The 15,451-nt window shown below is 43.6% G+C and overlaps 1 long non-coding RNA gene across 1 annotated transcript in view; it reads left to right on the forward strand.

The window, feature by feature from the left end:
- The window catches only part of LOC110305353 (uncharacterized), a 50,072-nt gene extending 42,468 nt beyond the window's left edge, over window positions 1-7,604 (forward strand). The window contains exons 2-3 of the long non-coding RNA XR_003837617.1: window positions 4,640-4,787; window positions 7,132-7,604. This is a non-coding gene — a long non-coding RNA (uncharacterized LOC110305353). The remainder of the gene's footprint in view (window positions 1-4,639; window positions 4,788-7,131) is intronic.
- Window positions 7,605-15,451: the final 7,847 nt, after the last annotated feature.

Consider the following 15,451-nt stretch of genomic DNA (forward strand, 5'->3'; position numbering starts at 1 on the left):
TACTGTGATCCCTCCTCTGTATCCCAGCCCTGAGCACCTCCTAGCCCACTGGCAGCATGACTGCATCACTGCACGACTGACAGAGAAAAATTGACAGGGCAGGAATACAAGTCTAAATGTGGTAGGATATTAGCCAATTCAAATACCAGGATCTGTGTCAGGAACAGAAATGGACTATCCTTCAACAAGCTCATAGTTGCAAAATCCAGACCTGGTGGTTCCTGGAAATGAACGACCAAAGACACAGTATTTCCACACAGCCACCCTGCATGTGCCAACGTCTTCTTTCCTTCTCCCACTGGGAGTCCGCTGATTTCCCAGGGAGATCCTCTAGAGAAGGGAACACAGGGCCCCATTTTCCCCTCCATCGTAAATAGCTGAGTAACTTGATGGCTCAATTGGAAGCACTGGAGTGTAGGCACGATTTCCTCTCTCCATGCCTGTGTGTGCTTCAACTGATGTGTATATTTGTACTGTGCATGCAGATGTGGAGAATGAACCTCACAGTGCAGCTAAACTGAAACCAAATACACAATGTGGTCCCATTTCCTGGCAGGGGGGACTATAAAAACCCTTCTTAGGATTATAAAATTTTAGAACTGAAAAGAACTGTAGAAACTGTTCTGCTGCCACCTCTTATTTTATTGTTGGGGAAACTGAGACGAGGACAGCCAAAAGGGACAGCCAATAGACTAGCTCCTAGTTCCTACCAAAATAGTTACTTCGTACAAAGACCAGACTGGTTTCAGAGACTCCATTCCAGGGACTTCTTTAGTTTGAGATTTTTGTTTTCCTATCGTTTAAGGAATCTAATAAAGTAAGGACCACAAGAGTCTATAGAGTGTGGTTGTGAGTGCTCACAGGACTTGGCCACATAAGAGTCTGTTATAAACAGCAAAAAGGATGCCCAGCAGCCTCTTGTCTTGCCTTTGGGCTCATATCCAGATTCCTTTTCTCTTTGTCCTGTCCCTGAGACCTACGTCCAGCAACCCCAGTGTAAACTCTCATTATAAATACCATTTCGTAAATACTGATGTATGATCCAAAAACAAATGCAAGAAGTGATTTCACACAGTCCTAATTACCACACTGCATAGTGGTATGTTTGCTCAACTTCAAGTGAGAGAATGGAGGCTTAAGGAGGCTCAGGAGGAGAGAAGAGCAGTTTAGTTGGTAGAGTATTTGTCTTGTGGTGAGATGTTCTCATTGGATGCCATTAACAGCTCAGTACTCTGCCATCTCTTCCTCGATGGTACATGGTCTCTTTTTTTGCCTGGACTTCTCTCTCCAGATGTGATGGCATGCCTCCACACATAAATTCACGAGTCTAGGTTAGCCACAAAGCTCATAATGTTCTACTGTGGAATGCTGACACTAGAAAGGGACACATGAAGTACTGTGTTCAGCCCTGAAAGTCATCTGCATGTTAATGCTGGTCTTTCCTTAACACCCATATACTTCCTAGATACAGTTCTGGACTCATTTTAATTTTCTGTCATAGAATACACACCACTATGACTGGAGAGAGTATAGGAAATAAACCATTTAAAAATATTATATACATAATTCATGTACATTGTATATAAATTCACATATAACATTTACCATGTATATGTATGTTTAATATGTATTGTGCATATGAACATGAAATATATATACATACATACATATATATATATGTATATATATATATATATACACACATTCTATATGAGGTATATAAGTGGTGATATATTTAGCCTGTATATGTATTCAGCCTGTGTATATGTGTATGTGAGTGTATCCAACATCCACACACATTTATCCCAACTCTAATTGTTCAAAACTAATTGTCTACAATACATGAAGACTGAACAACTACTTATTTTTTCCCACCAGGGTATGCTTCAATCAAAGGAGAATGTTATCTGCTTAGCACCATAGGCTTCCTGTTCTCAAAACTCAGTCCCTCCCTCCTGTGGGCTCCACATGGCCCCAATTTCTTGAGTAAGACCAACCTACTCATACACCTTGTACTTCCAACCAACCAACCAACCTTTTCCGGCTTCCCAGGTTTCTGATGAATGATAGTTGCATCTTCCCACACTACACCAGCCTTCCAATAGCAACTCTTAATTTGCAAACATATTGGCCAATAAACCATGTGTAGAACTAACTCTGTTTCCCAGAGTCCTCCGCACCGTCCTTGCTATAACACCTTTCCTTTTTTATGAATTTACTACCCTGGTGACACTCAGGAGTGGCCTGAAGAGTGTGCTTTTCTCTACACAAATGCATGCACACACACATACACACACACACACACACAGAGAGAGAGAGAGAGAGAGAGAGAGAGAGAGAGAGAGAGAGAGGAGCCGAGACCATATTCACTTCACTCCCTTCTGACCTTCAGCTGCTTTGTCCTACTCACTCCAAGGAAACAGACAGGGAGGACAAGGGTCTTCTTTTTTTTTTTTTTTTTTTTTTTTTTTTTTTTTTTGGTTTTTCGAGACAGGGTTTCTCTGTATAGCCCTGGCTGTCCTGGAACTCACTTTGTAGACCAGGCTGGCCTCGAACTCAGAAATCTGCCTGCCTCTGCCTCCCAAGTGCTGGGATTAAAGGCATGCGCCACCACCGCCCGGCTACAAGGGTCTTCTAAAGATCAGTCAGTTGTCTGTGACACTCTCAGATATGCACGCCACTGAGGAAAGCCTGTGTTGGGATTCTTCCACTGTGGTTTGGAAGAAGGAGGGAAGGACCAGGTAGAGAGCAGTGGACACAGACAGGAACTATTTAACCAATGCTCTTCTACCAGACCACAGACACTTTATTAATTTGTCCAGTGTGACACATGATCACATGAGGATTGGTGCAACCCATCTCCATGCAAATGAAATAACTCAGCAACAGGAGTTCTGTGGGTCATAGCATAGGAAGCATATTGTGGTAGGCCAAGAGACTGGGGAGAGGATTCAGTAGTTAAGAGCATGCACTGCTCTTGCAGAGGACTGGAGGTCAGTTCCCAGAAGCCAGGTCAGGTGGCTCATAACCACCTGTAACTCCAGCTCCAGTGGAGCCAGTATCCTCTTACTGCCTTCACTGAGTACCTGAACACACACACACACACACACACTCACACACACACACACACACGCATATAACTTAAAATGAAAAACACATCTTAAAAACAGGTGACCACCCAAACAACTACTGTGGGTGAGCACTACCCAGTGCTTAAGGTATAGTGCCAGGAGCTACTTGACACATATTATTCTCTCTCTCTCTCTCTCTCTCTCTCTCTCTCTCTCTCTCTCTCTCTCTCTCTCTCTCTCTGTGTGTGTGTGTGTGTGTGTGTGTGTGTGTGTGTATCTCATACTTTTTAAAATTACAGTCTTGTGGACTGGAGAGTTGGCTCAGTGGTTGAAAGCACTGCTGTTCTTGTGAAGAGCCCAGGTTTGATTCCCAGCACCCACATGGAGGTCCATCACTTCCTCGGGCACCAAGCATGCATGTGTTGTACAGACATATGTGCAGGCAAAGGACTTCTATGAATAAAATAAATCTAAAAAATTTTAAACACAGTCTTGCGTATTCCAAGCTCACCTTGAATTCAGTATGTAGCTTAAGATGATAGTGAATTTCTGAACCTCCTGCCAGTACCTCCCAAATGCTGAGTTTACAAGCATGTACCACTATGCTCAGTTTGCAAATTCCTGGGGATGGGGCCCCAGGGCTTTATGTGTGCTAGCCAAAGGCTCTGCCCACTGAGCTCCATCTCCAACCTAGTGTGCACTATCCTAAGCTTCACAGTGCTCCAAGATGAGCACCGCCATCTTCAGAACAGGATTCCAGTAAGAAAGGCTCAAAATGTTCAAAAGAAGAAGTAGTCAAGGTCTTTGAGGTGAGTTGCATTTCTGTTGCTGTACACCTTGGCCAAAGGTAAATATAGTATTGAGAGCTTTGGGGGTCGCTTCTAGGAATTTGGCAGGAATTTGATATCAGGCTCGGACAACGAAGTAGGCTCAAGGCAAACACAGCCGAGGACTGTGTTGTGTTCCTTGTATCTGGACCATCCTGATAAACCCAGGGCATAGTGACCACAGGACTCTGTTTATTGCCTTGATTTTTGCTCTGCTTATTCCTTGACTACTTTGTTTATGTCTTAAGGACTGACCACATTCTTTGTATGTACATTGATTGATATAAAAGCAGACTGGAAAAAATTAAACTTGCCTCAGCAAGAACTGGCTGGGGTCATGATACAATGGTGTCTAATTGTTGTTTTTCCTTTTAATCCTGACTCCTGCACTAGAGAACCTGTTGACTGGCTGAACTGGCTTGGTCAATAGGAGGAGGAAGAGACTGACTTACAGTTCCCACCTCTGAAAAGAAGTCAAGGCAGGAACTCACAGCAGCAAATCACATCACACAGTCAAGATCAGAGAAACAAACGCATTCTTACTTGCTCCCGCTTCGTACCTAGCCAGCTTTCTCCTCTCTCTTACTGTTTGGGAATCTGAGCCAGGAACAGTGCAAACATAGCTAAATGGAACTTTCCACACCAATTACCAATCAACACAACCCCCCCCCCCACACACACACATATCAAGCTGATAAAAATAATTACTCAACTGAGATTTTCTTCCCATGTTCTTCCTAGGTTGTGACAAGTTGATGGAAATAACCAGCATAGAATCAAATTTAAGTCCCTGGCTTCCTGAATCCCATTCTTTGCCCCACACTGAGTCTGCATCTCACTCATCCCAAAACAACCAACAGTGACGATTGTAGTGAGAAAGCCAATAAAGGTAAGGGCATGTGGCATATCCCAGGGGTCTCTCTCCAAAGAAGAAAGAGTTATTCTCCTCTGTGTGTAGTTCATACCTGTCAGGCTCCATGCAAAGAGAAGTTCCATCCCCTGTAAATGCTGTACAGCATACCCAAATGACAACCCAGAGACTGCATGAGCCCCAGGCATCGTAATGAATGTGACCTGACCCAGAAGCATAAACTTATTGAAAACATGAGCTCTATTTGCAGGCATTTTTGCTTTTAAATTAAGTATATTTTTATTTATTTATGTTGTGGGGTCGTATATGTGTGCATGTGTGTGGTGTATGTGTGTGGTATATGTACATGGCTGCTTGCAGGTGTTCACACCTACGTGTGTGCATGCAAAGGCCAGAGGATAACACCAGGTGTCCTGCTGTATCATTCTCTACCTTATTCTTTTAAATGAGATCCCTGGAGCAGGACAGGCACTCAGTAATTCGCAGTGATTCTCCAGACTTCTCAACCCCTGAAGAGTTGGAGTTATAGGCAAACACACACTCACACACACACACACACACACACACACACACACACACACACAGAGAGAGAGAGAGAGAGAGAGAGAGAGAGAGAGAGAGAGAGAGAGAGAGAGAGAGAGAAAGGCCTAGCTTTTACATGGGTGTTGGGATCTGAATTCAGGGGCCATTGACAAGGCTCTGAATTTCAAGATGGAGGACCTGGGGTCCAAGCAAAGGAGTGTTCTGCCCAGCTGTGTGTTATGAGCAGATCTCAGAAAGAGCTTTCTCATCTCATTCGTCCCTGGATCTCATAGCCTCTGTGGATTTCTTTTCTGTAGCTATGTCAGAATACCTGGACAAACTTTAACATAGAGAAGAAAAGGGTTTATTTCAGGCTACCAGTCTAGATGGATAAGATCCATTATGACAGAGCAGAGGAAAGAAGAACGTGGAGGCAGGAGTGTGAGGCCAGCCTAGCAGTAAGAAAGTAGTGAGAACAGGAAGTCAAAACAGGCCACAAACCCTCAAAGTTTGCTCTCCAATGAACCTCTTTCTCCAGTGAGACTCCACCTCCTAAAGGTCCCAGACTTCCCAAATAGCGCCACCAACTGGGGACACTTGAGCCTGGGGGGCGCGCAGATTTCACTTTCAAACCATAAAGGTTAAAGAAAGGCCTCTTATGTGTATTTACGTAGGTGGAGGTGTACGCCTCTCCCTGAACCTGGAGCTTGCCTACCATTTCAGTCAGTCTAATGAGGCTGCTTTCTCTAGAGAGTCCATGTTTCTGCCTCCCACATGTGGGGATTGAAGGCTGGCTTCACATGGCTTCTGACCCAAACTCTGGCCCTGATACTTGCAGGGCAAGTGTTACCAGAGCTGTGAGGACAGAGAGGCAAGCATATGGTCACATGTCTTTCTTGACCACAGCCCAGCCTGCTGAAGAGGTAACACTGGAGTCCAGGAGAAGGCACATATTGCTACGTTGTGAGAAGAATTAATAACCAGACACCCTTCCCACATTGCCAATGTCATATCACGCTGGCACCTAATCAACACTTCGAAGCATTAGCATTGTTTTAATCATTCTCCTATTGGAGAACAAATGTTGCATGTATAATTACACTACTGCATTGTACTGTACAAATAACCATGTAATGACATCGTCAGAATTTCTTGGTTCTTCATGGTAATGCCAAGTATAATTACCATGTAATCTGCCTAGAGCAAACAAGGTTGTAATTATTCTGTAATCCAATCTAATTATGGGGCAACGGGATTGTTATTTGTGTTTAGGAGGAAAATATACTTGCAAAGAGAAGGAAAAGAAATGCATTCTCCTTAGTTGAAGGAATGAAAAGGATGGGGGAGGGGTGTGAGTAAGTGCTGTGTTCAACATGCTACCATCTGTTTTGACAGTATAGACTTCCTTAGGAGGTTAGGGTTTGGAGCCATTTTGAAAGGTCAAGGATTGGAGTCATTTGTAGATGGTCAAGACTGTGAATCATCTTTGGAATGTCAAAGTTTGGGACCAGTATCAGAAGGACAAGGTTTTGGATCATCAAGTTTAGGGGTCATCCTTTGAAAGCTAAGGTATGGGACCAACATCTCCAGTGTAGATCACAAGGTAAAGACAGCAAGGACGAATCAGAAGAGGAAGTAGAAAAGCAGATGTGGGTTGGGGGATGGGATAGGCCAAGTTTTTCATGTGTGTCTCTGTGCCTCTGACCCAGGCCTAGAACAAGAAAATCACATCACTGGGAATGACCCCACTCAGTTCAATGTAACTCAGCGGCCATATTTCCCCACGCTAGCCTTCTCTAGTGGAAGCAAGATTGATACAAGGTTGTGTCTGATTTGACAGAAACAAGAAAGAAGACTGAACTGAAGGAAAACTGGGAGGTGTCATGGAGTGCTGAATGAAGGCATGCGAAGAACTGATGGCTTCCCAGGGCTTCTGTCACGATGGGGTGGCCTGGAACAAGAGAAATATATTGCCACTCTGTTCTGGAGCCTGGAAGTCCTGAGTTGAAATGTCAGCAGAGCCATACACCACAGAAGGTTCTAGTAACAAATCCTTCCAGCCTCTGGCCTCCTCTACACTGGTCTGTAGCCTCTGGGGTCCTAGGTTTGTAACTATGGAGCCTGGTTTCTGCCTCTGTCTCCAGGACACATTGTGTGTATATCACTTCATAGGGCATTCTTTTATTTAAACCTTATAAATTTTATTCAGTATAACTGAGTGCATATGTGTGCGATGTGTATTTGGGCTGTGCATGCCATGACAGTCAAAGGTGGTAAGAGGACCCCTACTCTTCTTCCACTGTTATGTGGGTTCTGAGGGTGACATGTTTGTACAGCAAGTGCCTTAACCCATGAAGCATCTTATTTGCTCTTTTTGAAGTAAAAGGTTTAGTATAAGTTTTAATATTTGTGTTTTCTATGTGGGCATTGGCCATCTCAGACTAAGAGCATGCTTTTGTTCAAATTAAGCTCAATAATTGCATATGTCACAATTATATTCCATGAAGCTTATATTTAGACATCCTGGGCACTAGGACATCAACAACTTTTTTTTAGACAAAGTCTCACAAGACTCAGGTCGTCCTCAGGCTCACAGTGAAGGCAAGAATTGATCCTCCTGCCTCTACTACCTGAGTGCCTGGATATAAATGTGCACCAAAACATCTAGTTTATAAGGGGCTGAAGGTCAAATCCAGGGCTTTGTGTCTGCTCGGCAGTCACTGCAGCAGCTGAGCCATATCCCCAACCCAGGACACCAACAAAGCTACTTGAAGTGTGCTATAGTTTAGATCCTACTGATGGCCCACACCCCTGTTCAATATTGAACACATTAGCCACCATCCTGACACTGTTTAATGGTTGAATAACCTTTTAGAACAGTGTTTCTCAACCTTCGTAATGCTTCAGCCTTCTAATACAGTTCCTCATGCTATGGTGACCCTCCCCTCCCATGATTTCCTTTGCTACTTCATAACAGTAATTTTGCTACTGTTATGAATCTTCATGTAAATATCTGTGTTTTCTGATTGTCTTAGATGAACCCTGTGAATGGGCTGTCCAAGACCAAAAGGGGTCATGCCCTACAGGTTGAGAACCAGGAGGGGTCACCAGCAGTGTATCCTTATAGAAAATATTGGGACTCTATTTCTTCCTTCACTGAGCTGCCTCAGAATCAAAGCAACAGGACCAAGTAATGGGCTCAAACAACCATGGACTAGCATTTCTGAAGCCATAAGAACAAACAAGCACCCTTCTTTCTAAATTTGTTATCTTGCCTACCTTGTTATAATATAAAGCTGCATGGCTTAAGGGCATGTAATTCAGCCTGTGACAGGAGCCGTTCATTAACACCCAGATTCGGCACCCATCTATTAAGCATCTAATACGTACCTTGGAATGTGCCATCTGCTGATCTTTTCTTTTGTACATGTGTGCGTTTATGTATGTACATGTATGTGTGCATGCATGTGGAAGCAGGCATCACTATCAAGTGTCTTTCCTTGGATTTCCTCCACCTTGGTTTCTGAGATAAGAACTCTCACTTGCCAGGGGCTCACAGTCTAAACTAGCTGGGCAACAAGTTCCCTAGGTTACCTGTCTCCCATGTCCTAGAGATTTTCCAAGCATGGCTTTTATTTATTTTTTAATGTTGGTTCTATGAGTCTGAACTTGACTGTTAATGATTATCCAGCAATGACTTTCCAATTGAGCCATGTCCCCGGACCCGTCTTCTATATTTTAAAAAATAAATCTTCTTGGGATGGAGAACTTGCTCAGTGGTTAAGAGAACTGGCTTTTCTTCTAGAGAACCCAAGTTCAAGTCCCAGCATCTACATGGCAGCTTGCAACTGTAACTCCCAGGAGCTCTAATACCCTCTTCTGGTCTCAGTAGGCACCAGACACACGTGTACATAGACATTCAAGAAAAACACCCATAGACACACAAAGTAAATAAACAAACAAATATTTTTTTAGTCCTTAAAATAAATCTTCTGTTATTAATTTCACTTTTTAAAATATTTACTTATTTCCTATGTATGCACGTTTTGCCTATATGTATGTCTGGGTACCCAATGCACGTCTGTTGCTTATGGAAGCCAGAAGAGGACAGCAAATCCTTGGGATTACACACTTGAGAGCTGTCATGTAGGCACTAAGAATTGAACCCAAGTCCTCTTGAAGAACAACCAGTGGTTCTAACTGCTGATCCATCTCTCCAGCCCCAACCACTTCTTTACTAAATTGAACATTTATCATATAAACAGTTTGTATGCCCTCCCTTAAGCCTTTTGCAATTCTGCCAGGTAGGGACTACTACATTATTTTACATGTGAGGAATCTGAGACTAAGCTTAATTGACTCAGGGTCAAGCTTGGACCTGAGACCAAGTAGTGGAACTGCAAGGTCTGTGCTGTAAGATTCATAGTGAACCTTGCTAGGCACAGAACTGCACTGAGACACCTACAGACAGATAGCAAAAGGGGTGGAGAAACTCCAGCTCCTGAGAAAGGTTTAGGAGGGCAACACTGTACTACAAAGAGTTCTCTAAGAGGCTTCTTCTGACAGTAGCTGGGAATGGCTGCCCAAACTCACAGCCAGACATTACTTGGAGTAAGAATCTAAACTGGAGGTCTCCATTAGATGTCTCACCTCCCCTCAGAGATATCACAGAAGATGGGGAAGAAAGACTGTAGGAGTGAGAGGGATGGAGGACATCAGGAGAACATGGCCCACTGGATCATCTAAGCAGGGATCACATGGGCTCACAGAGACCGAAATGGCAAGCATGGTGCCTGCATGGGTCTGTTCAGGTCCTCTGCATATATGTTATAGCTGTTAGCTTGGTGTTTTTGTGGGACTCCTAATTGAGAGCAAGTGTATCTCTGACAATTTTGCCTGCTCTTGGGACTCTTCCTCCTATTGTGTTGCCTTGTCCAGCTTTGGTATGAGGGCTTTGCCTCATCATGTATCGTGTTTTGTTCTGGTTGGCTGTAGTTTTTTTTGGAGGCCTGTTCTTTTAAGAAAAGGAAACCTAGTGGGAGTGGATCAGGTGGGGAGGGGAGGTGGAAAGGCGCTGGGAGGAGTGGAGGGAGGGAAACTATGGTTGGGGTGTATTGGATAAGAGAAAAAAATCTGTTGTTTTTAATATTTTTAAATTTATCTATTTGTTCTTCTCTCATATCCTGGTTACTATTTTCCTCTCTCCTCTCTCCCTACCCTCTCCCATCATACCATTCCTCTCCCCCAGATCCACTCCTCCTCCACTTCACTTCAGAAAAGAGCAGGCCTCCTAAGGCGATCAACAAAACATGTCATAACAAGGTACACTAAGACTGGACCTATATCTCCATATTAAGGCTGGTTGAAGTAACCTGGTAAGAGGAATAGGGTCCCTAGAGCAGGCAAAAGAGTCTGAGGCAGCCCTTGCTCTCACTGTTAGGGCACAAGACTATAGGAGTCAGAGAGGTTTGAGGGACACTGCTCCCACAAGAACTCCAAGCTACACAACCCTAACAGATCCATACAGGCTCCCTAATTTTTGCTTCAGTCTCTGTGAGACCCTATGGGTCCTAGTGAGTTAGAGGAGAATCTATTTCCAATTAAAAAACAAAAACAAAAACAGTTCTCTGAAACTGGGCATCCAGGAAGCAAGTGAAAATTGGAGGGAGAAAGAGTAATACTTACTAGAAAGTTCCAGATGCCAGGGACCCAAGAGGCTCCCAGGACCCAACAGAGAGGACATTAGCCAAAACACCCAACAGAAGGGAGATATAACCTATAAAGACCATATCCAGTAGATAGGCATGGCCCCCAGTTGAGGGACGGGGCCACCCCACCCACCCACCTCAAAAATATTAATCCAGAATTCCTCCTGTCAAAAGGAAATGGAGAGACAAAGAGTGGAGCAGAAGTGGAAGGAAAGGCCATCCAGAGACTGCTCCACCTAGGGATCTATCCCATCTGCAAACAACAAACCCAGACATCATTGCCGATGCCAAGATGTGCTTGCTGAGTGCTTGCTGACAGGAGCCTGGTATAACTGTCCCCTAAGAGGCTCTGCCAGAGCTTGACCAATACAGATGCAAGTGCACACAGCCAAACATTGGCCTGAGCATGGAGATCCCAATGGGGAAGTTAGGGCAAGGACAGTAGGAGCTGAAGGGGTTTGTAATATCATAGGAAGAATAAAATATCAACTAACCAGACCCTTCAGAGCACCCAAGGACTAAACCACTAACCAAAGAGTATACAGGGGATATTCATGGCTCTAGCTTAATATTTAGCAGAGGTGGCCTTATCTGGCACTACCAGGAGGGGAACCCCTTGGTCCTGTGGAGGCTTGATGACCCAGGATAGGGGAACGATAGGGCACTGAGGCAGAAGTGGGTAGTTGGGTCGGGAGAACCCTCATAGAGGCAGGGGAGGGAGGAGAGGAGAGGAGGCTTGTGGAGAGAAACTGGGAAGGGGGATAATATTTGAAATGTAAATAAAAAAAATAACCAATACAAAAATGAAAAAAAAAAGGAGTTGGAGAAGAAGAGGGGACTGAGTTTCATCATGGGAAACCCTATCATATCACACCAAATGTTTCCCGTCTAACCCAGACCATTCACTGAGATTTGTATGAAGAGCAGAAGATTCTATTTCAGCTTGCAAGTTGCAGTCCATTATTGAAAGAAGTCAAGGCAAGAACTCCAGGCAAGGACTTGAAGCAGAAGCCATGGAGTGACACTGCTTTCTAGCTCACTCCCAGGCTTATATCTAGCTAGCTCTTTTATAACCCAAGACCACATGCCCAGGAAATGGCACTGCCCACAATGGTCTGGCACCTCCAACAGCAATTCAGGATCAATAGAGACACCAGCAGGCATGCCCTCAGTGACTCTGATCTGAGAAATCCTTGAGTTGAGAAGGATTCTCAGGTAATTCCAGGCTGTATTGAGTTGCTAGTTTAATCTAAGTAGGACATTAGTCACAGGCCCCTCTGATGACACCCATGGAGAAGAACTAGTCACACTTTCTTTTCTTCTTCATTTCAGGGTCTGCCTGTGAACCTCATGACCCCCCCCCCCCCCCCCACACACACACCACTCAGAAGCTTGCTTTGGGAAGAAGCTATAGTTCTATAGTCTTAAACAGAGTGTAAATTCTTTAGGGACTTTCTTGTTGGGTTGGTTGATGCTGGTGTTGGCTGTTTTCTAATCTGAAATCAAAGAATCCTCACTGCTCAGAAATTAATCTCCTGTAAAACAAGTTGAAAAGTTGCTTGGTGAGGTGATATTTAAAGGCCAACAAACAGAGACATGCCTTCGCCCCCACTTCTGTAAGTTTGTTTCTGGAAAAAGTTCAAACACCTGATTGTGTGAATGATGTGAAGGAGTTTCATGGCCAATCCTGTGAGGTGATGCTTTTGATGAAAAGTGTAGAAGTGTTTACACTTTAAGGCAGGAGGCACCGGGTATGAGCACGTGTGTTTATCAAACACAGCACAAAAGGCAGATGGCTGCCTGTGGTGCAATTTCAAAGGGAGTGGTAGGGCCAAAAGAGATTGTTTAATTAGGAAATGTCAAGGAAAGAGAGCCAAGAGCCCTTCACCAGAGTTCTCCTATAAAACTGGTGTTAGTTGTTAACTAGTACAACTTGGCACTGATTTCATTTGGAATATTCTGCAAGACTTGAAGGGCTATATAGCCCTTCCTCTTCCTCATGATGACTGTAGCATGCTACGGTACAAGTTCTCATTTTGACAGAAAAGGAAATGAAGGCTTAGAGAAGTTACATAGAGGTGATAGTTGCTTTTATCATTGCTGTGAATAAAAAGCAACTTAAGGGAAGGGTTGATTTTGGCTCAAGGTTTGAGGATACAGTCTATTATTATAGAGAAGTCATGACAGCAGAATTGTAAGGCAGTTAGACACGTTGTATCTACAGTCAGGAAGCGTAGTGGTGAATGCTTGTGCCCAGCTTGCTTTCTTCATTATATTCAAGACAGGACCCCAGTCCATAAGATGTGCCCTAGTGTGTTTCTTTGTTGCTATAATAAAATACAAACCACAACCAGTTTGGGTTCATGTGGTGGTTTGAATGCTTGACCCATTGGAAGCGGCCCTATTAAGAGGTGTGGCCTTGTTGGAATAGGCATGACCTTGATGGAGGAAGTGTGTCGCTGTAGTAGTGGGCTTTGGGGTCTCCTAGTGATCAAGCTCCACCCTGTTCAGAAAAAAGCTTCCTCCTGTCTGCCTCCAGAAGAGACTTTATTCCTGACTGCTTTTGGATCAAGGTGTAGAACTCTCTGCTCCTCCAGCATCGTGTCTCTGTGCACGGCTACCATGCTTCCCACTACGATGATAATGGGCTGAACCTCTGAAACAGCCATCCCTAATTAAAAGTTTGCCTTTATAAGAGTTGCCATAGTCACGTTGTCTCTTCATTTTCCTTTATACCTCCATGTAACAGTTTGTTGCTAAGGAAAATCAGGGCAGGAACCTAGAGGTAGGAACTGAAAGAAGCCACAGAAGGATTCTGTTTCTTAGTTTGCTTTCCACGGCTTGCTCAGCCTTTTTCCTTTTTTCTTTCCTTCTTTTTTTCTTTTTTAATTATTTCAAGTTTTTCCAAATAATGAAAAATAGAACAAGGTAAGAAAGTCAAGAATAGATTTCCTAAGGGGGAAAAAAGCCAAAGAAAATTCAGTGAAGCTTAAACAATGTTCCATAGATTCTAGTAGGATCTTCCAGAGAGAGAGAGAGAGAGAGAGAGAGAGAGAGAGAGAGAGAGAGACTACAAAAGGAAAGAGGAAAGAGTACAGGGAGAAGAAAAGTGAACTAGGAAGCTCAGAAGAGTAAAAGAAAAACCAGTAGCAGTGAAAGCCCTGTCAGAAACAAACAAGACCAAAACCAAAGGAGCAAAGATGACGTCAAGACTGGCGCATGCCTTTAATCCCAGCACTTGGGAGGCAGAGGCAGGCGGATTTCTGAGTTCGAGGCCAGCCTGGTCTACAGAGCAAGTTCCAGGACAGCCAGGGCTACACAGAGAAACCCTGTCCCGAAAAAAAAAAAGAAAAGAAAAAAAATATGGGTGTGTTGGGGTTGGGAGTATTTCTGGGATGAATCCTGGGGCTTTTCGCAAGTTCTCTACCATTACTTGCTGCACACTTGGGAGGATCTGTGTTTGTATGTCCAACATCTACATCAAAAAAGTCACATGGGCCTAGTGCCGGAGCTTGGAAAGCAGAGACAGGGTATCCCTGGAGCAAGCTGCTAGCTGGACTAGTTGAATCAGTGTGCTATGGGTTCAGGGAAGGACCCTTCCTCATCAAACTAAAAATATAGAATGATCATAGAAGATACCCAACTTGAACCTCTGGCTTCCACATGCACACTCACATTGTAGGTGCATATGCTTCAGCCTTTGTGCTTCCTTACATGTGAGCATGTGCACTACACACACACACACACACACACACACACACACATACACACAGGAGTATACTCTGTTAAATAGTACTACAAAAATGAATCTCAACCATTACATCATACCATATGTAAAATCTCCTTAAAATGAATTTTTAAAAAATCTCAGTGTACAAAAGCTGGGAGTGAGAGTTCTAGTACCTTGTACTTAGTACCTTGGGAAAGTTCTTAAATATAAGCCCAGAAATACAAACTAGGAAAAGTAAATACATTCATATTCAAATTTTTGAATTTTTGCTTTCCAAAAGACACTAACCAAAAATGAAGCCATAGCCAACAGATTGAGGGGGGAAAATGTGTGCAAAATGTGTCTTACAAAGAACTTATATATCTAGACTGTATGAAGAGCTCTTACAACTCTTAAGTTAATTGTTGCTTTTAAAGTGCATGAAATATTTGAACAGAAACATTGCTACATACAATGGCAGGTAGACAAAAGGATAATCCTTTTATTTTAGTTGAAAATAGATTATTCTCTTATACAACACATCCAGACCACAGTTTCCCCTCCCCCATTCCTCTTAGCTCCCTCCCACCCACTATCTCTAAGTCCTACTCCCCTCACCTCCTGGACCTGCAAGGGTTTTTGTTTTGCTTTGTTTTGTTTGTTTGTTGGATATTTCCTTTTTTTACATTTCAAATGTTATCCCCTTTCCCGGTTCCTGCCTCCTGGAACCCCCCTATTTCATC

The sequence above is a fragment of the Mus caroli genome, unplaced genomic scaffold (assembly GCF_978045245.1).
Source record: "Mus caroli unplaced genomic scaffold, Mus_caroli_1 scaffold_1, whole genome shotgun sequence".
Classification (NCBI taxonomy): domain Eukaryota; kingdom Metazoa; phylum Chordata; class Mammalia; order Rodentia; family Muridae; genus Mus; species Mus caroli.